Below are 16240 nucleotides of genomic sequence, written 5' to 3' on the forward strand. Positions count from 1 at the left end.
CCTCTCTGTGTACACTTCTGAATTAGTGCAATGAAATCTCCTCCCCCCATCTTTCGGGGCGGATTCTCAAAAAAAAAACTATAAAACACGCATGAAAAATATTAAGTTACTAATTATTCAAGTAAACCAGTATGCACTTAGTAACAAAAAAAAGAGTATGTTGATGCTATTATGTAGAAACAATCCAAAAATAAAAGTGTAGCATTAATTGCACCAAAAAAAAAAAAAAAGTACATAACACATCGAACAACTCAAAACTGTATTTTCTTGCCAAACTATTATCTAGAAAATGGCACTAATACACACACACAGCCAAAAGGGGCAATAAGAAATTTAAATGAAAATTTAAAACAATAGAAGAATGTTTGTAGGAAGAATAAGTTAGAGTGAGATATAATGGAGGGAGAAGAGAGTTTACAATGAGAAGAGGAAAGGTTAAAAAATAATGTAATGCTAGAATTTAAGAGATCATGGAGGTAAAAATTGATTAAAAAATTATAGAGATATAAGTTTTTTTTTTTGAGGGAATATAGAGATATAAGTTGAGAAGTCATATATTGCCAAAAGATATATGGTTTTATTATGATTGATAAGTTACAATGAGGTTAGAGAATGTGTAAAGTCATGGTGTACTATTGAATATATTAATATTGTAAAAAAAATATATATATATATATATATTTATATATATAATGGTGGTGTGGCTTATGATGTGGCTTAACATGAGCGTAGCAAAATTAAATTCTACGCTTTGACTTTTATATATTACTAGCCGCGAACCCGCGCGTTGCGCGTGATAATTATTTTTACGGTGGTTTTATTAAATTTTTTTTTTTTACAATTTAAACTAATCTAATAATGAGTAATGTATTTCATAATTATATTTTTATTTATTATAGGAACAATCATAAATGTAATATAGGAACAATCCAAAACACCAAAAAAATGTAAACTAAAAAAAAATTAATAAAACTTAACAATGATTAATTGAACCAATATTAGGATAAAATTTTGTTTTTGATAATCTATTAAGGTTATTTTCTTTGTAAAAATTATAATTTCGGCCACCCAAAACATATTATCAAATAAAAAATTATTAGCAAAATCTAAGAATTAAATTTCTATACATGTATTGTTATAAAATAATAATAATAAAAATAAAATTGCAAAAGTTAAAATTTGTCACCTATCCGATTATTTTTGTTTGGCTAACCCTTGCTTTTCTTTAAATAATTGACATTATAGAGTACTTCTAATACAACTATTAAGAGTACTTTGTCCACCACAAAAGATTAGAAAATAAACAAAAATTAGTAAAGTCTCATAATTTAACATCTAAATTGAGTACTATAAAAAATCATGCTATGTAACAGAATAAATACCAAATTATCCAAATTATGCTATGTAATAGAATAATATTATATTTTTATATGCTATATTTAATTCTTTAGAACGCAATAGGATAACATTTAACAATCAAAAAGAATAAAGAATTTTAAAAAAACAACAACAACAATTTAAAAAACAAAACTAAATCACAATTTAAAAAACAAAACTAAATCGCATTAACCCAAAATAGAGTTTTAAAGAATATAAAAAATTATCAACCTAAAGTAGAGATGCAAGAAAAATAAAAATAAAAAATCCACCAAAAAATTTAAAGAGAGAGAGAGAGAGAACCTTCTTTTTTTTGGTGAGGGAAAACTATGCATAGAATAGAAGAGATAGTGACAAATTTATAGTAAGAGGGTGTGAATAAGAAGAGACAAAAATAAAGGAAGATGAAGGGAAAGAGGAGGAATGATATTAATGTAGAGGGTAGTGGGGAGATGAAAAGATAAGGGAGGGAGAAAGATTGAAGAAGTAGTGGAGAGATGAAATGGTAAGGGAGAGAAAGGTTGGAGAAGTATAAATATTAAAAAATAAATGTTAAAAACAATTATAAAAGGCTTCAATGTTTTTATGTTTTTTTTTTTTTTTTTTTTAAGCTGAAAAGGCTCACACAAAACCTTAAAGCAGAACTGAAAAGGTTTTGGGTTGGACTTGATAGTGAAACTAAATAAGTAAGAGGTGGGTTGGATTAATTATACAGATTTATTATAAGGTAATAGTGCAAGTAAATAAATAAGTAGTGGGTTGGATTTATTATAAGGTGATAGTAAAAATAAATAAATAAGTAATGGGCTGCATTTATAGGGCTGAAAATTGTAAAAACCATTTTAGAATTGTAGGACAAATTATATTTTAAAAAAGAAAAGAAAAAAAAGAATGACGTGGCAGCTGATGTGGCGCAACGTGAGAACAACAACATTAAACACTACGCCTCAGCTTTTAGTAATAATATATAGATTATTATATAGATATAGATATAGATTATATGATATTTTAGTTGTAATGCATAGACGAAATATCTTGAAGCTAGTCCTTGTTCATGTATTTCTATTTTATGTTCTAACTTATTACATACTTTTTATGTTATGTAAATGACAGTTGCAGCCGCTCTCAATTTGAATTTATTGAAGAAATTTTTAAAGAGATCTCAAGTGCTCAATTAAATCACATGAAATTATCTATTGCAAAATATCTTGTTGGAATAGATACTCGTGTAAATGATGTCATAAATCGGTGTTTAGGTATTAAATCAAATGATGTCCGCATTGTAGGGATCTTTGGCCTTCCCAGAGTGGGTAAGACAACAATTGCAAAAGCTATTTTTAACACAATTCATTATTGTTTTGATGGAAGTAGCTTTCTAGATAATGTTAGTGAAAAATCAAGGACAATTGATGGCTTAATTCAATTACAAGAGACACTTTGTTATGAGATCTTAGGGTATCAAAATTTGAAGGTGGGGAGTATATCTAAAGGGATCAATGTGACAATTGAAAGGCTTCATCATAAAAGGATTCTTATAGTTCTTGATAATGTTGAAAAATTGGATGAGATAGAATTTTTTCGTGAAAATTATGATCGGTTTACTCCTGGAAGTAGAATCATTATAACCACAAGTGACAAACACTTGCTTGATACTCTTACAAAAAATATTCTTGTAATGTACTACGAGGTGAAGGAGTTAAATAAACATGAAGCTCATAAACTCTTTTTTCAAGAGGCCTTTGGAAGAAACAATTTTAAGGAAGATTATTCAGTACTGGTCAACCAATTTATAGATTATGCCAACGGTCTTCCATTAGTTCTAAAAATAATTGGCGCAGATTTGTATGAAAGAACTAAGCATGAATGGAAAAGTGCGTTAGACAAATACAAAAGAATTCCAAAGGGAGACATTCAAAAAATACTCAAAATAAGCTATGATGGATTGGACCAAACTCAACAGGAAATTTTTCTTGATATTGCTTGTTTTCTTAAAGGATTCTAGAAAGATAAAGTTGTAGATATGCTAAGAAACATCAATTTCAATGAACCATATTATGATATTGAAAGACTTATTGATAAGTGTCTTATAAGTGTTACTAAAGATAACAAACTATTGATGCATGACTTGATTCAACAAATGGGTTGGGAAATTATTTGACAAGAATCACCAGAAATGATCGAGAAGGGTAGGCTATTGTGTTATGAGGATACTCCTAAAATACTAATTGAAAATATGGTATGAGTTGTTTTGATTTACTTTTTTCTATTTTTTTACTAGGGGATTTAGTCATTTTTATTCCTTTTATTTTTTTAATGTTTAAGAAATATAATTTTATGAGCGTGGCTTTTGTTTAAAGTTTAACAATCTATTATTTTTTGTTGAATTATTTTCTACATTGTGGTTTACTTAATGTTTTGTTCAATTAGGGGTCAAATGAAATTCGAGGCATAACGATGTGCTTGCCTAAACCAAAAAACATGAAGTTGAATCTTGGAAAGATGAAGAATCTCAAATATTTGATAGTTTGCAATGTAACTTGTGAAGACCTTAAATCTCTTCCCAATGGGTTGAGGTTACTTGATTGGAATGAATTTCCTTTATCTTCCTTACCATCTGCCTTTGAACCTAAAAACCTCGTTGTACTCAAGATGCGACAAAGCCAAATAAAATTGGACGAGTATTTCGAGGTATGATCATTAGCATTTATAAATTCTTATTATACTTTTGTTAATGAGTACTCTTAGGGAACAAGTTAAGGTGCATTTTTTTGTGGTTAATACTAAACCATGCCTTTAATACTAAATTAAATAATTCAATGAACAAAATCAATTTGTGCACTTAAAAAAAGAGTAATGTTACGTGTACTACAAGTTTTACTATATTGAGTGTACAAATTGATGAAATTGATATGTTACTAATCATAAAGAGACAATTCAAATATTTATTTATGAGTTAGTTGAAGCCCAACATTTACATTCATTGTTACATTAGTTTGTAAATTTTATATTGTAATACTTTTAGTATCTTTAGCATTTTTTTTGAATGTTTACAATAATTCATAATTGAACATGTAGTATTTCTTAATCTATCCTCTTTGCCTATCATATTAATTTTTTTTTTCTTTTTTACTAATAAATTTCAAAAACTATTTCTTCTTTCTACAGAGGTGTCGATTCGAAACATTGATATATATGGATTTGTCATATTGTAAAAATATTAGAAAGGTACCCGACCTATCACTGATTGCCCCAAACATAAAGAAATTGAACCTTTTTGCATGCATAAATTTAGTTAAGGTTAATCAGTCCGTTGGACTTCTTGAAGAGCTTAAATTCTGGAATCTCGGCGGATGCCAAAATCTTAGAATTTTACCGAGAAACCTCAAGTTGAAATCTCTAAAAAAGATTTATTTCTATGGCTGTGAAAGTCTTGAGCAAGGAACGGAAGCGTTGTTTTCATCAATAGGATATCTCATTGCCCTTCAGAAGTTAAGTATAAGTTTAAAAAACGTGAAAGAGGTTCCAAGTAGCATCTCTAATTTAAAAAATCTTAGCGTTCTCTTCATGGATGATTGTGACAATTTTCCAAAAGCCATGGATACTCCTAATTGTTTCCCCAAATTAGAAGTTTTAGGTATCCGTTTCAGCAACATTACTACCCTCCTTGAAATCAATATTAGATTTCCGAAATTAAAAACGCATTGCTTTCTACACTACTGGAACCTTCGGGAAATTCCAATGCCTCCACCACATCTAGAAGATTTATATATAAAAGGGTGCAATTCCTTGGATTCACAATCAAGAAGAAGATTATTGAGTTAGGTCTCTCCCTTTCTCATAGAAAGAAACAATTTTGTTTAACTTTCCCAAATATTATATATGACTAAATTTGCTAAACTGAAGTTTCTTAAATTTGCATCAGTTTGGAGAAATGGTTGTGTAACACCCCATAATTTGATACCAATTAAATTATTATACGTAAATTTTTAATGGAGGCCTATAATTAAAATGGATTAAATAAATTTGGGCCTAAGGTATTAAAAAGAAGATAAATTCTATGGAATATGAAGCCCAAGTGAGGTGACATAAGTACATATATGGGCCTTGAAAACTCTAGCCTTTTTCCTCTTAGGTCACACGTGTTTTTCTGATGGGATTTCTTTTTGCTTCAGCCGACAATTGAATTCTGCCTTTCTCCACTGTGGCGTTGGTGGGAGTCTTCAGGTATGATTTTTCTCATGCTCAAGAGTTAAAAAGTTTGTATGGTCAATAGCTTGCAATTGATTGGAACCTAGACTATCATTATACTAATAGAAAAGGGTTCCTATAATTGTATTATATTAGATAAAGATTTGGTCAATATGTCAAGAAGGAACACAGACGTGAGATTGAGCCAAATAGAGTAATATGTTTGGACTTGGTCACCATGTTAAAGTGAAAAGAATGCTTATGTTATTGCATTCACACTAAGCCACCATTGTTGACCGGTTGTTATTGCATTCACACTAAGCCATTGACAGGTTATTATGCATTCACACTAAGCCACAATTGTTGACTGGTCATTTTGCTTTCACACTAGTTCAACCGTGTAATAGATTTTGGGTCTTTGGAGTGATGATTATAATATTATAATAAGAATTGTTTATATAGCCGTATGGTCCAGGCTTTGAAATTTTATTATGTATGAATAGTATGTATGGTCATACCTCTATTGGCTCTGAGATTGATTGAAGTTTCATGAATATTCTAATTAGGCAGCAATATTTATAAGTCCAAAAATCTGATCAAAGCTGAAAGTAAATTGGATAGTTAGGTGAATAAATAGAGGATTTTGGATAAATCAATGTTGTCTAGGATAAAATCATTTTAAGTGTGAAAATAGATTTTGAAGTGGGAAATTGCGTATTGATGAACATATTTTTGGTATTGCTAGGTTCTAATTCTACTGAATTGTTGTGATTCAAGGGAGGTTGATTTCCTTTATTTTTGCAGCTAAGAGGTAAGTGGTGTTTACTAATTTTGGGGGTTTTCCCAAAACAGTGTTAATTATTAAACTATTTTATATGAAAGAATATGTTAATATTCTATATATAAATGAATATTTTACAAATGTTGATGTGCACATTGGCTATTCGTTTTATGAAAAACTTTGGGACAACCTAATTTTATTTAAACTTGTATGTGTGAATATGCCTTTGTATTTTGAGAAGTATGAATGGATTATTTTGTGAGCATATTGAATATGTTAAGAAAACCTATGGCAAGTCGTGATTAGAAGCTCAGTATGGTATTTAGTCCTTAGCAAGGGACAATCATGCTGCAGCTAGTCCTTAGCAAAGGACGGTCCCAAAAGGGGACAGTGCACATTTGATAACTCCTTAGCAAGGGAGCATACTATTGAGGATCCAAAAGGAAGCTCCTTAGCAAGGGAGTGTACCTTTAGGTTCCAAAGGAGCCATCCTTGAGAAATGGGATGAAAGGAGGTTCCAGTCCCAAAAAAGGGACAGCACAACCCTGTCAACGGGGCGTAAACGTTGACCACGAGAAAAGCCTAGGGAATTGTTTATGTGATGGTATCAATATATATATTATGATAGCTCACAATATAAAGATATTATTTTCTTTTACATGAAATAGTTGATGACAAAATATTAGTGAATTTCACTTATTGAGTTATCTCACCCCCCTTTATTTCCCATTACAGATACATTAGGTGGATTACTGGAGTAGAGATTCTTGGGAGACAGAAGTTACAAACTGTTTTTGTGGAACTGAGGATTTTATTATTATTTTATGACATTAAACTTTGTATTGGAGAATTATTTTGTGGATGTTTTGTATTTGGTGAATTAGAGCTTTGACTTTTGTAATCAGATTCAAGGTTGCTAGTTCCTTTTATTTATTTTTTTTTTTTTATGGATTATTCAGATTAAATAGACTTTTATTGCCTATGATTTTGGGGCGTTACATTTGTGGTTCCACAAAATATGGTATGTTCAAGGGGATCATTGCATCAAGACTCTATTCTTGAAAAGTGTTGTGCACCTGACCTTGCTAATGATGAATTTCAGTTTAACCTTGTCCTTCCAGGAATTAAGATTCCAAAGTGGTTCAACCATCAAAGTGTTGGAAGCTGCATATCATTCTCGGTCGGTTGGGAATCTCTAGCATTTGCTCTCTGTGTTGGTTTAAAAGTAGAACCGAAGGATATTATGGCAAATCGATGTGAAACTTTTCTTTGTTCTATCTACATTTTCTTCAATGGTTATAAAAAAAGTTTCCTTTCATGTGATTTTCTTTTAGATTCATTATCTTTTATGTGGTTTCACTATAGAAGCAATAGCTCATTTGACGGCACAATTTTATAGGATTGCAACAACGTTAAGCTTCTATTTGAAGTTTCAGATTATGATCCAAAAAAGGAAAAAATTACAATAGAAAGGTGTGGGGCACATGTAGCATGCATCTGTCCTTCTCGGAATCCTATTGTAGATAAGATGGCCTGCATAAGAATTCATGAAAGTTTAAGAGTGTCCTTTGATGAAAACTTAAAAATGTTTATACATAGAGTCGCTACTCAAAACCTCATTAGATTCTCAAAAACCCATTGCCCTCTCTGTGAAATAGCTGAAGATTCCCTTTGACATCTATTTCAATGTTGTCCCTATGCCAAAAGAGTGTGGTATGGTGGTAGATGGGGTTTTCGAGTCGAAATGATTTGAGCTCAAACTGTACAGGAATTTGTTGAACATATAATTGCCCCCCCAAGTGAGTTACTCACAGAAAGAATCACCAAAGATGAGTTTATGCTATTTGCAGCAGTGGCAATGAAAATCCTTTGGATGGCACGAGAGGAAGCTTTGGTTTCAAACCCTAAACCCATCATAAACCAATTAGTCCATCGTCTGAACAAACAGTATGACTTTTACTTGAGACCACTCACCAAAGAGCAAAACAGGGGAAGTGCTTGGACCAAACCAATTGATCAATTGGTAAAGCTTAATTTCAATGCATTGAGTGATCAAAACAATGTAGGCTTGGCTGTGGTTCTCAAAGATCAAGACGGAAATGGGAGAGCTATCGGACATAGCATGAACATCAACAGCAAGATGGGAATGCCATTGGCCAAAGAGGAGCGCAAATTGTGGTAGAGGGTACAAAGGTAAGCATTCCATGTATTTGAAAAAATGTTTCTATGGGCTGAATGAATGAACTCACCTCTTTCTTTTCTAGAGAGGAATTTTAGTATATATATCAAATTAATTGCATACTATTGAAAACTTGATCCTAAATAATAATAAAAAATGGCTTCTAAACTTGATCTTCATGGATTGCAGCATTCATTATGCAGCTTGTTGCATTGTTGGTCTACTGATACCTACAGTGTTAGGGGTTGCTCAATGTGTAGATTCACCTATTTTGCTGTCTTGTGGGTTTATCCGGAAGAATCATAATCATTAGATTGTGCTCTGACTTGGTTGTTGAGGTGTCTTATACTTCCATGAATGCTATTATATGTTTGACCATGTGGTTGGGGGAGGATTTAATAATTTTTTTAGGTATGTATTAGAATAAATACTAGGTTATGTGTACAGGTTTGTTACTCCAAATGTGGCTCAGATTAATGCACCATGGTGTGGATTAATATTCAAGGAAGGCTAAAGCAAGTTGTTTCACTCGTCTTGTGCCAGATTACTATGATAAATGGGTTGTGCTTCTCCTCAATACTTGGGAAATCAAGACCATTGGTCACAAATTTTACTAGGCAGATTTTCCTCTGGATTATGCAAAATGATAATCAAATGTAGTTTGCTATAGTTTTCTTTGTAGCCTTACTATACATATGTGGAATATGAAATATTGCACATTGACTTAATTACGTTTTCTTTTCTTTCATTGCCGTAAAATCAAAATTTTTGAATTTGCCTTTGTTGTGATCCTTTATGATGATTGGCTTATGACATCTCTATAAAGATTCCTAGCAGTCTATTTGGAGCAGATGTGGTTTAAAATTACTTCATTTTCATCTACTTTCATTTTTTTTGGCTCTTCTTGCATTGAACAGAGTTCTTAGCCTACTTTGGGGCCATTTGATTTTATTATACGGGTGATAATGACCCAGAGGAAATTATTCCATTTTAAGTGATTATTTTTCCAATAAAATCTGTCTCTATAGAATATGCAAGCTCTAGATTTTGAGCAATTCTTTAACAAAATTCATTATTTAATTTTTGAAAAATGTGTTTGATTGTTCACTTCCTTCGACTACTCCCCTGGTAAAAAAGTTGAGATGTACAAAGAGTATTATCGTCTTAGATAGGAGTGGCTCCCCATTAATTTGAGAAAATGATTGATGTAGCAGACTTTGAAGTTCTATTGATTTGAGTCTTTTTAAGTTCCTGAAATTGGGTTGATTTTGCATGGCTTAGTTTAACAAAAGTATGTGGAAGATAGATAGATATTGAGTTAACCTGTGTGGTGCAACTTTGAGCTTTGTTTGGTTAACTTGTTAGGAGAGCTAGGCCCTTGTTAGAAAGAATCTGATGGAGGATTGCTAGGCTCGACTCTCACCACATGGAGTCGTGGACTTTGGACTCTAGCTTTGTTGGGCCAAACCCACAGGGTTAGCCTCATAGATTCCTTCTCCAAAAGGCCATTAATTCATTTTTATTATTAGAGATTCTTCTTCAACGTGCAAGGTAGTAATATCTTTTTATCATTTCTTTTCATATTCTTAGAATTTCTGTACAGTATAGACTTCTAAATTTTTGTACCTTGTAACATTTCATTCTTTGTTTTCCCTTACAAAGTTAGTGGTTTAAAATGAGGTGAGAGAAATCCCAAATCCTGGGAATCACCTTGTCTCTCCATGGTTAGTCCTATTGTTAAAGCTTGTTGAGCCACTTTCCTGGCCCAGTAAGGTTGGCAATTTTACATCATGCTCTGCTTCTAGAGCCCAAAATCTTTTTGTTGGGCTATATTACCAACCATGTCAATGAATTCATAATGTTTTTTTTCACACACTGAGGTCAAAAGTTCAATGAAGTTACATTGTCTTTAACTAGTCTTTGCAATTTAGTTTGGTAGCAAGGACATGGAGGTGAGAAAAGGACGATGCAGAACTTGCTACTATTTGGGTTTGGAAAAGTTATTATAAGAGTTCAAATTTTGTTTCAATATCTTGTGTTCCAGGCTTTGAGATGGAGCATAAATTTCACAAAACTTGTGCATGAGGATTAATGCTTCTCTGTCCTTCAAAAATAGGTTTTGTACGAGGCAGTACTAGTGTTGTATGTTGAGATATATTTTCTTCTGATGAGAGTAATAGGTAGGTACTTGAGAATTCCCATACATAAAAAAAAAAATGGGGATATTAAAATTTATAACACTAACACTTGCAAAGATGCTATTCTCATTGCTGTCTACTTTGCCTAATTGCTATGAAATGCATCACTTTTCAAATAGCTCTTTTTTCTGCACGAAGATCCCTTGCTCTTTGCAGAACCTTACTCTTTCTTTCCATCAGCATTATCAGAAGCTTTCTTTTCACTGTTTACTATTATACATCATGTTCCATCTAGGTGACTGGAGCATTAGATGGAAGCATACTTTGTCTATATTGAATCATTAGTAGAGCCTCTCACATGTACTGGGCTCACATATTTGTAGATCCATTTTCTGAGTATAAATATTTTGTATGAGATAATTTCCTCTGTATTGAATGGATTAAGATCAAATTTTGTGTATATTAAAATAAATTAATAATATTTTATCAAATTGAGCAATCAAGTAGATGAGGTGGAAGCAGTAGCTACTGCTTGAGCCTTGGAGTTTTCCCTGGAAGTTGGTATTAACCAAGGTATTTTGCAAGATGATTCCAAGGTGGTCACGAAATCTCTTGCAGATGAGGCGCAATTGTTGGCTTCCTTTGTACTTTTATTAATGGCTTATTTGGATTGAAGAGGAGGGAGGGGGAGTGTATATATATATAGACATACTTGCATTTGGTCTATTCTTCCTTTTGTTCTGTATAGCTAAGCATAGTTGCTGAACACAAAACAAATAAACTATAAAGGTTGGTCATATGTAGGGTTCTAGGTGGGCCCTTTAATGTGGTGTTTTTGATGCCTCAAATTTCTCTACCTGTTGATTCTACAATGAGTAAAAGCTCCAATTCTGCAATAATAAAGAGTTTCAAGATAACTACGAAAGCAAAACGCCACACTAAGTTTTAGTGGAATCGCTAGATTTCCAATGGTTAAAACCTAGGTAGAGTTCCTCAAATGTTGTACCTTTAGGTATCCAAGTCAAATTCAACCATATGATTGTATCGGCCAATAAGTCACATGGTTGAATTGAATTGTTATTGGAAAAGATAACATTGTTTGTACTACATTGATCAATCTTCAATGCAACATGTAATTGATTTCTTTTTTTCTTTTTTTGGTGAGATAAAGATAGAAATAACATGTAGTTGAACTTAAGGTACAACACCTAAGTAATTGTATTTGTACCTAAGTTTTATCCATTAATAAACAATGGTATTCTCCATCAAAGGAAAAAGATCATTTAGTAACCCGGAAAGCTGATTGTACCATGCCCATTTTTCATAAGATTTTACTAGCTCCTCAACTTTGGAGAACTCCAAATTGATATTCTTAGAATTTCTAGACAGTACAGACCACAATTTATTTTTCAACTTTTGTACCTTATAAACTCCTCACCTTCAAACCCCCCCCCCCCCACACACACACACGCGCGCACACACAAAGTACTTTATTGGTTTTAAAATGCGTTGAGAGAAATCTCAAATTGTTGAAGCCTGTTGGACCACTTCCCCGGGCCTGATAAGATGGAAATTTTACATCATGCCCTGCTTCTGGAGCCTAAGTCTTATAGTTGGGCTACAATACCTTACATGCCAATGAACTCCTAATGTTTCTTCTCACACTGAGGTAAAAAATTTGATTAAACTAATCTTTGCAGCTGTAAGCGACTAAATTTCTCGTTCGAAATAAATCAAACAAGTAAAATAGTTTCACAAATGCGAATTTGTATTGATGATTGTGTGGTACAATTCTCTGTGATTACAAAAGAGTTATCCTCTGATTCGATCTCCTTAAAAGATTTGTTGATTGGATTTGTGATGATGTGATTTTGATTCGAACACCCAATGTACTTCAATTTGGTTGAGGAATGGATCGAAGATCTTTGGAACAGAATTACAATGAATCTCTGGCTATGAGCTTGTTAGAAATTCTTTGTTCTTCGTGTTCTTTATGTTCTTCGTGTGTTCTTCGGGCATTCGTCGTTTTCGAAGGTTTGTTGTGGAAGTTCTCCGGGGCTTTAGAGGCTTGAATCCGTGGAGCTTCACTGATTTGTGGTTGTTTGAGGTTTCTGGAGGCTTTTGAGCTTGATTCCAGTGAACTTTGAGATCTAGACAGATAGTTTGGATGATTCTGCTTCGAATGTTCTTTGTGTTTGAAGATTTGTGGTGGAAGTTCTTCGGGGCTTTGGAGGCTTGAATCCGTAGAACTTCACTGATTTGTGATTTGTTGATGTTTTCGGACCTTTGAGCTTGATTCCCGCAAACTTTAGGATCTAGGCAGATGATCTGGATGATTCTGCTTCGAATGTTCTCCAATTTTGGGGTTGAAGTTCTTGAAGTTCTTGAAGGCTTTGAGGCTTGATCTTCACAGAGCTTTCTCCCTTCTGAATCCTGGTCCTCTAAATGTCTCAGGAAGGCTTCTATTTATAGGAGTTTTGGGGTGGGTGAGCGACACGTGGCGGAGCTTGATTGGTGACACATGTCACAGCTTGATTGGTCCGCTTAAGTCATCGCTTACACGTGCGAGGTTGCTTGAGTCATCGCTTACACGTGCGAGGCTGCTTGAGTCATCGCTTACACGTGCGCTGATGCGTGATTAGCTCTTGCATGACACTTGGCAAATTTCTGTTGGCTTCTGAATAGTGATAGCAAAACCTAGCAGCAATATATGGTGTTCTGTAATTGGCTGTATTTTGTGGACTTGGTAATGTGACGTGTCAGCTTGTGATAGGTCGGGAATTTTCCCTCTCTACAGCAGCTTAGTTTAGTAGCAAGGACAAGAAGGGGGAAAAGGACAATATACAATCTGCTACTACTTGGGTTTGGAAAAGTTGTTATAAGAGTTCAAGTTTTGTTTCAATAACTTATGTGCCAGGCTTTGAGATGGAGCATAAATTTCGAAATACCTGTGAATGAGGAATGATGTACCTCTGTCCTCCAAAAAATGCCTTCTACAAGGTAGTACTAATGCTGTATTTTGTGTATCTATATGTTTTCTTCTGTTAAAAGTAATTATTAGGTCCTCAAGATGCTATTTTTATTGTTATCTACTTTGCCAAATTGCTATTCAAATGGATAACTTGACAAAAAACTACCTGTGGATATTTCTTCCTTAAGTTTACTGCACTAGCAGAACCCTACTCTTTCTATCAGCACTGGCAGAAAGGATTCTTTTCACTGCTTACTATTATAACATGGACTGGGACCATGTTTGGAAATTATTTCATCCTTACAATTATTTGTTTTCTCACTATTTTATTGATTTTATCTCATGTATCGGGTTGAGAGTTGAGTGAGACTGGTGATACTCTTAGGTTTTTAGCGAGTACAATTTTTCTTCTGGATCAAAAATTGTAGATTCTATGGTGATGTGCCAAAATTGTGATCAACTTATTAGTTATATTTAAAAGAAAAGAGAACATCTTTACGTTAACACTCTTAGATTCGGTCCATGTGATAAAAATGTACTACTATAAACTTTAAGCTAGTAATATTTAGAGTGGAAGTACGCTTTTCTTTTCTTTTTTTCTTTTTTGGTTAAAAAAGTATGCTTTTCTTTTCTTTTTTTTCTTTTTGGTTAAAGAGTATGCTTTCCACCATTGCTGTGAGTAGCATATATCCTTTCTATTTGTTCTCTTAAAATAACGTGACATTATATATATTTTTATTTGTGAAAAACTAAGTAATAGGTCCTATGTAGAATGCTTTTAATGACTATCAATCTCAATGTTAAAACTTTTCTTTTTTATCTGATACCATAATGATAAAAAGTAAAGGCAAATTTACCATCCTCTCTCTATGATATTGTGTTACAATATGTCAATATCTACATTGAATGAATTATTTGATAACGAAATACCATGATATCAACGGCTAATCGCTGAAATCATAAAATTGCTGGCCCCATCTTTGTACTAAAGAAAGAGGCAGTAGGGCACTTGGATGTAAGAGTCTATTTTGTCATGACTCTATGACTATGACCACTTTACAACCCAATACGGTTCTTTCTTCAAACTTATCTCATTCCTTATTTATTTCATATTAAATGTTCTTTCCCTCTGTACACCTAATCTTGGTCTGCAAGTCTAAATGCCCTAAGATCATGGACACATATCAGGGAGAGTGGGGTCATTGTGATAATAGATATTGTTTAAGTCTCTTGTCCTTTCATTGTTGTTATTGGGACCTCTCATGGCCTGGCCTACCCAATTATTTCCTTTACATATTGGGAGCTTTAATTTCCTTTTCTCACTCTTTGAATCTCAACCAACAATTAATCTTTTTTCAAAGCTGGAGCTTGGTCCTTGGAATCAATCTGTTGAGCAGCCAATCATGTACAAATAATATGAGTGCTATGTAATCAGTAACTGTATGTCACAAAACAATCTTTATTATGGCATGTGTGCTCACATGAACTGTTATTTTATATGGTGAGGGTGAAACAAAGTTTGGTATTGCACCTACTGTAGCGGCAGAAGCAAAAGCATGTGTTGCTATTATTATGGTCTCATTTTAGCTAAGATCATGATTCAAATCATTTCTTGCTCAGGAATTTGGATGCTGATTGTTGACATATCATGGTCCTTTTTGAATATCATGAAAAAGAGATGTGCTTTTCTGTCCATGCCTTTCACCTCTCCTTTCTTATTTCAGTTTGTATAAGAAAAGATTAAGGCTTTTAACTTGACCAGTAAATAAACCAAGCTGTTTATGAGCAGCTTGAGCTCAACTCAAAAAAAGCTTGTTTATGTTCATTTGTTTAGAAAATAAGTCAAACTCAAGCCTTAAGTTTAGGCTTCATTATTAAACAAGTCAAGCTCAAACAAAATAATGTGTTCGTAAACAAGCTTGTGAACACAAAGGCTCGATTTAACTATGTATAATATTATATTTTTATATGTATACTTATCTAAATATATATATATATATATATGTAAACTTGAAATTAGATTGTATAAGTTTGTCAACAAGTTCATATGGTATTAAATTATTATTTGTAGCTTATTAATGATATAAACAGTATATTCATAATTAAAATTCATAAAATTGTGATGAGGTAAAACATTTTAGCCATGGTTTCACACTATATAGGAAAGAATAAGTTAATCAAATAACTCGTGAATAAACTCGAGCTTGCTCAACAAGAAAATGAGCCAAACTTGAGCATAAAATCTAGTTTGATAATAAGCTTGAGCTTGGCTTGTATTCAAAAAATAAATAAATAAACAAGCTTGAACATTTTATACTCAGCTCGGCTAAACTAAATTACAGCCCTTTCAACCAATTAGAGTGAGAGAAGGTTGGCACCTATTCTGTCCCAAAAGACCTGTCTTTTGGTTCATTGGTTCATATAATCAATATGTCCTTGACTTCCCAGATGCTCAATTTTGGTGAAAAATGAAAAATACTTTGCAAAAGTTACCCCACATATGATAAAGGATGGACCGCTAGAGGACCTTTAAAGCTTGTCCAGGACCACTTGGGATGAATCCTGGACCGTGCTTTGACGCTACTATGCACCACATATCTCTTTAA

This window comes from Quercus lobata, chromosome 5 (assembly GCF_001633185.2).
Source record: "Quercus lobata isolate SW786 chromosome 5, ValleyOak3.0 Primary Assembly, whole genome shotgun sequence".
Classification (NCBI taxonomy): domain Eukaryota; kingdom Viridiplantae; phylum Streptophyta; class Magnoliopsida; order Fagales; family Fagaceae; genus Quercus; species Quercus lobata.